A 6560-nucleotide genomic window follows, 5' to 3' on the forward strand; every position below is an offset into this window, starting at 1 on the left:
TTTTTCTCTCTTTCTCTCTCTGTGAGTGTATGTTTGTGTTTGCGTGTGCATGTGTGACACACACACACACACAAACACACAAACACACAAACACACACACACACACACACACACACACACACACACACACACACACACACACACTCATACATGGAATAACAGATTAATGTGGATATATAATACTAGGATGAAATTAGTAATTTAACTCCTTGCACCCGAAGAATAAGAACAGCCGTTTAGAAAATAATGAATAGAAGCTTCATTAAAAGTCGTTGTTCTCTCCGCCGGAGACAAAAAGGGGTTGACATTACCAGCGGCCACCACCGCCACACAATGTAGGCAGCGACCTCCAGCGGGTCTGTAGGACCTTTCCGGTTATAAAGGCTTTCGGGATACAAGCCGTGTTTTGTTCCTCTTGAAGCAGCACAGCGAGGAGCGGCTCCGGCTATCTCACCGTGTCTCGCTCACTTCCTCCACAGCTCTTAACTCCGTCGCGAGACAAAGACTGTATACAGCTTTCAAGGGAGCTCTTTGTGCGTTTTCGGCTCCAAGAAGTTTTATTGTCAAATGCCTAAACGCTGGAGGCAAGTGAACCAGCCTTGTCCAGGGGCCAGCCGAGGGCCTCGCGGGGAGGGACTGAGGCTGGATCTCGAGAGCCAACACTGAGGAGGTGATGGAATAGAAGGACAAAAAATACACTTTAGGAATATATCGATCTACGATTCCCTGGGAGGCAAGTCAGTAGAGATTCAGATACATATTGGTGTCATTTCTGCATGTTACTGTATATTTGATTTTTTTGGGGGGGAGATTATCTTATGAGTAAATGGCATTCAGGGCGATTTTCATTACGGAGGACATGACGAAAACAAAGTAAGTGAATGGAAACAGAATAAGTGAACGAATAAATGAAATAATAAAATGATAGATGACCAAAGCTAAATACCTAAGAATAGTTTACATATACCTGAAAATCAAATGAATAAGGTACAATTAGCTGAAAAAAGAAAGTGAATATAATACTGGGCTATGAGGAAAGTTGCTTATTTAGAAATACGTAATGTGTGTGTGTGTGTGTGTGTGTGTGTGTGTGTGTGTGTGTGTGTTAAGAGGAGAAGGTTAACAGGAACGAGTAGTGAAGGATATTAGACACACTCGTATACGTGACGCTTCCAAAATAACCACCATTCTTGCGTGGGTACTCACTGTTCCCGGAGCCACATGAGCCGTTTTGCTTTGATACATTCCTCACTATGTGCATCAAAACTGCATTGCCTCACTTCAGTTTCTACACGTCAAATGGCAAGATCAGCTAAACAGGTCCTGGTCATCCCTCGCCTGTCAGCCGCCATCTGGAGTACTGCACCAGTCATTTTGTTGAAGGATAATGAAATAGACACCTTTTTTTTTTCTTTTTTTCTTTGTATCTCGACTCTTATGATTCAATAACCAACCTTCATTTATCACTTAAGTGGCCTTTAATTTTTGAGTTTACTGTATGTTCATATTCTCGCCTCTTACTCTGCTTGCCTTCAACATTCCTTTCATAATCTGGAATTTTATTTCATACAAAAGAACTTTCTTTTATTTGTTAACGACTATATAATGTATGTATGTAATAATGTATGTAAAGCAGAAGTAATTGTAAGTGAAGGGAAGTAGCAGTGTATATGTATGTTTGTATGTCTGCGTGTATTGGTCCACGAGACAAGAGACTCAGTTGGTGATCACAGAGGCCAGCGACTGACCTTGTTTGTATCGAGTTGTTTTTTTTCCTCGCCGCAATGTAACTTTCGCTACACATCATTTAAACCACAACAGAATGCACAAAAATAAATTCTCTTGATCTGCCTTGGAATTGTGCCAAAACTGTGACTGTAGCGGTGACCGGAGTGACTATAGCCCGGAGTGACCTATTACCACTTTAAATCCACTCCCACAATAGTCGCCTCATTTAGTGCCGTGTCATCCTTGATACAAAAGTCAGGTTTGGCAGTGAAGTACATCAATGCTGCACGTCCTTTATCATCTCTTCACGTGGGCCTTGGGTCGGCCAGGCAAGTGTGGCGAGGTGCAGGCCGCGTCCCGGAGAGAGGCGGAGTGAGACATCCCGCCGCCACTCACTGCCGGTCATCACACCTTTCACTCACTACTTAAAAATCATTAGTTAAAATAGAGCGACGGCCTTTCTTGATCCTTGAAACTGCTTGCAAAACGGAGCCTTACGTCTGGGGGCGGTAAGGGTCACCTTGGGGTGGCGGCGGGGAGGGGATTAGCTACCTCCAGGCAGGGTAAAAGGGACGGAATAATTGATCGTCAGCTCATGGAGTATTTTTCTTCGAAGCCAACGGTAGATGTGAACCAATGCAGGTGTGAGCCTCGGGGACAATGGCGGTGTGGGCGATAGGGAGGCGAGAGGGAGGGAGAGGGAAGAGGAGGGGGATGTGGAATGGAGGGGCTGATGGACTGAGGAGGGAAGGACTGTGATGAATAAGCGGGGAGACATGAAGTGAGACGCTGAACGAAACAAGGACGGAATGGAAAGAGGAGTAAGAAGGAAACAAGTAGTAGTAGTAGTAAGAGGAAGGGTGAAACTAGAAAAGACGAGAACATCACTAATAAATATAAAAATGACGTGAGTGTATAAGTACAGAGTGGGATATGAAACAGATTGCAAGCGAGTTTACCAATCTTGTCGGACACTTTATTCTATCAACATCATGATAGGAAAAACAAAGGTGTGTGATTGTGTGTGGGTGAGAGAGATGACAGATTATAACACACACACACACTCACACACACACACACACACACACACACACATAAATAGGTTCACCTCTCCACACTCAGTAATAGAAACGAATCTGCTCAAACACTTTTTTTTTCCTTTCCTTCTTTCCTTCCTCCCAGCTTTCCTTGAGCTTGCCTCCCCGAGGACGACACAACACCCGCGGGACTTGAAGCTTCACACAACACCGCTTCCCTGCACTCCATTACCAAGTCTCTGCTCCATGGAACACCGTCTGAAGCACATCCTCGGCGCCTTAGTGAGCGCCTCTCCCCAGCGACCCATGTGTTTACTTCCACACTCCCCGTGACAAACGTTCGCATTAGTCACCAGGCACCAGAGGAGCGAGCACCACTTCCCCATCACTAACACCATTACAACACCACTCAACACCAGCACTAGCACTCCGAGGATCACCACAAGTAGAAGAAGCGGTGATAATAAAACAGACGCGTGGTTCTCTCCCTCTCTCTCCTTCTCTTTCTCAGTAGCTTATATTTTGAAACCTGGCAAACTCAGTGGAATATTTGGAGCGCCTCACCTTGAAGAGCGTCTGACATGGATTAATGTATACACGCCATTATGTTCCGACAAAGGCGAGCCTGATACTCTCTCACGAGGGGTGGAAGGGGAATACTGAAGGAGGGGAAGAGGAGGTTGAAGGGGAAAGGGGAAGCGAGGCACGAGGAACAGGAGGTACACTTAATAACTCAATATAATATCGCAAGAGAGAGTTGACGACAAGAATAGAGATACAAAGTGGTAGTTTTGTGATGCGTCAGCCTCAGTGAGGTGGCCTTTAGTACGGGGTGATTAATTGACCCATTGATTGACTGAAGGATCGATAGACTGACTGCTGTTGTCTTAGCTTTGTAATTGTAAAGGACAGAGAGAGAGAGAGAGAGAGAGAGAGAGAGAGAGAGAGAGAGAGAGAGAGAGAGAGAGAGAGAGAGAGAGAGAGAGATGTAATTGTAAAGGAGAGAGAGAGAGAGAGAGAGAGAGAGAGAGAGAGAGAGTGTGTGTGTGTGTGTGTGTAGTTTTCTCTCTCTCTCTCTCTCTCTCTCTCTCTCATTCATACGTAAAATAAGATTCAGTTAATGTAAGGTTGCCTTAAAAACTAAGTAAGCTAAGATACACTAGGAAGATAAGTTGTATAATTAGTATATATTATAAGGATTATAAGAAAATGATTGGGAGAGAAAGCTTTAGTAAAGACGGTTTCACGTCATAGGACAATTAGATTAATAATTACTTATGAAGCATGACTCCCGTTGTTGTGAATAATTGCTTAGTATTGAGGCCCGTCCAAGAGATTTTCTCAACGGGCCCATAAGTTACTATATGTTAAATGGTTACTCTGTTGTTGTATTTTAAGATCAATAAATTATCAATTATCAAAAAATATCAGTTATCTCTCTCTTCCCCTTTCTCTTTCACACACACACACACACACACACACACACACACACACACAGGACAAGTTATTTTAGTACGAAAAATATAAGTATATTCTTCAAGTACTTACACACCATCTCCGTCCAACCATCATTTGCTGAACGAGGTTGTTTACAGCGTAGTTGAGTTGAGTCGTCAGCCATCAGGGGAGGACATGAGAAGCAGCGTCTCCCGCCACTCCTGCTTTAACGTCATTATTCTCTCTGTTACTCACAATATTCACTTATCTGCACTATGCTTGTATGTACTGCGTGCTCTATATAGTCACTGGCGAAGGTTCAGTAGTTAGGTAACACAAAGATCACTAACTAGTAAACACAGATACGAGTAGTGCTGGCGCTCTTTGCAATTCTCACGACAAAAGCAAAACATAAGACAAGGACGATCTCTGATGCGCACTACGCTCTCCTTTCTTTCGATGTGGTTATGCCTTTTTTTATCCTGTGGCGCTGCATTTACTCAGTCATACCAAACAAAAAATAGAGGACATTAACGAAAATATATATCTAAGTCTGCTGATGGAGTTTTCAATGGTGATTTGATGATTCTATTGATAAACTACCAAGGATGATGCACCATGAATGAAAAAAATAATAATAATACGCACGAGAACTTGATTGATCATCTGCTATACTTTTGAAAATAAACCTTCTGCAAGAACAAAGGCTTCAGAATACGGTGTCTGAATAATAGATAATTACTAAGTATTTTTATCATGGCATACTATGAGGATTTTTTAGTGTAATTATCGTTACTTGACTTTTAGAGACTCCATTCATCATTCAGTATCATATTTAAACATTTATCATTCTCGCATTTATATTTTTGTATTACGTAAATATAAAACAATACAACAGAATAACACAGGCTACTTGTAATGTGTGATATTTTACTCCACCTCAGTGCCTCGCTGCCAGACGAAGTGCAACCTAGAGCAAAACATATGACCACTACACTCTGAAAACCAAGGTGATTAAACAATAATAATTAAGTCAAAGAACATGTATCACACACACACACACACACACACACACACACACACACACACACACACATACACTTATATAAAGAAATACAAAAGCTTCTTGTCACATATGGCGAGGTGGCCGAGTGGTTAAGGCGTTGGACTGCTAATCCAATACGGTTTCCGTGCGTGGGTTCGAATCCCATCCTCGTCGTAAGAGAACGAGTATATATTTATTACACACCACGTACTATGTTTTATAAAACTCACTTATCTTACAACTGAGAGAACCCGAGTTCGAGTCCCGGGTATGGTCACAGATGGACGAGCCTCTTAATGTTCACTTAGCTTGGAGCAAGTAGGTACAGGATGCATTGCAAGACAAGGGGTTGTGTTCGTGACCTCGCTGTCCCAGTTTTGTGGTGTGAGTGGTCACTCTACCCAAAGATTGGTCGCTATGACCAAGCTTTTTCGGTACGTAAACGGTTAGCTTGGTGACCAGCAGAGGGTGAATAACACACACACACACACACACACATACTTTTTTTTTTTTTATACATTATACAGGCTCACCTTGTAATATGAGAAATGTGTTCATCTCCACAAGTTAAGCTAATCTATAATGATGCCATGGAAACAAAGCTCACTTACTTTTCAAGCTTAAAAACTAAACATATCACATTTCTCACCCTTTCCTTTAAAAATCATCTGCGACGTTCTTGCCATCTGTGTGGAAGTGAAGACCTCCCCCTCATTACGCGCAACATCAATTTTCATAAACGCGCACCACACTTACTTTAGGGACGCGGTTGTGGTGCGCAGAGGAGATGACTGACTAAGGGGCGACGGAGGGAAGCGTGTCTAGATGAGTGGTTGGGGAGTATTCAAGCAGAAGTGGTGTGGAGAGGCCTCAGAAGGGAAGGAAGGAGAGGGAGACGATGTATGGAGCGTGAAAGAACATCTCCTTGTCATTTCTCTCCCCTGGGATGAAGGGAAAGAAAGACAACAAAAAATTAGCTCTAGTGAGAAATAAACGTGAAGTGTAATTATCGAGATGTCTTGGTTCCCCTCTCAGCGAGACGAAATACTGCCTCTTTGTTGCACGCCATCCGTCCCTCCCGTGGGAGATCCAGGTGTGCGCTGCCCGCTTGTCTGTCTGTTTGTCTGTCTGCCTGTTTGTTTGTGTTTGTTTGTGTGTCTATATTACGTTCTCTGTCTGTGTGTGTGTGTGTGTGTGTGTGTGTGTGTGTGTGTGTAATTATAATGACTTGAAGTCAAACATTTCCAGAATGTAACCAATAACTTTCAAAATCATGATAGGCGGTTCTTCAGGTCACTGCAGTAAACTCAGAC

At 43.0% G+C, this 6560-nt stretch overlaps 1 non-coding gene across 1 annotated transcript; it reads left to right on the plus strand.

Moving 5' to 3' along the window:
- Positions 1-5339: 5339 nt before the first annotated feature.
- Trnas-gcu (transfer RNA serine (anticodon GCU)) lies at positions 5340-5421 on the plus strand. Its single transcript has one exon. It is a non-coding gene; the product is annotated as a tRNA-Ser (tRNA).
- Positions 5422-6560: the final 1139 nt, after the last annotated feature.

Source organism: Scylla paramamosain, chromosome 4, assembly GCF_035594125.1.
Source record: "Scylla paramamosain isolate STU-SP2022 chromosome 4, ASM3559412v1, whole genome shotgun sequence".
In the NCBI taxonomy this organism is placed as follows: Eukaryota; Metazoa; Arthropoda; class Malacostraca; order Decapoda; family Portunidae; genus Scylla; species Scylla paramamosain.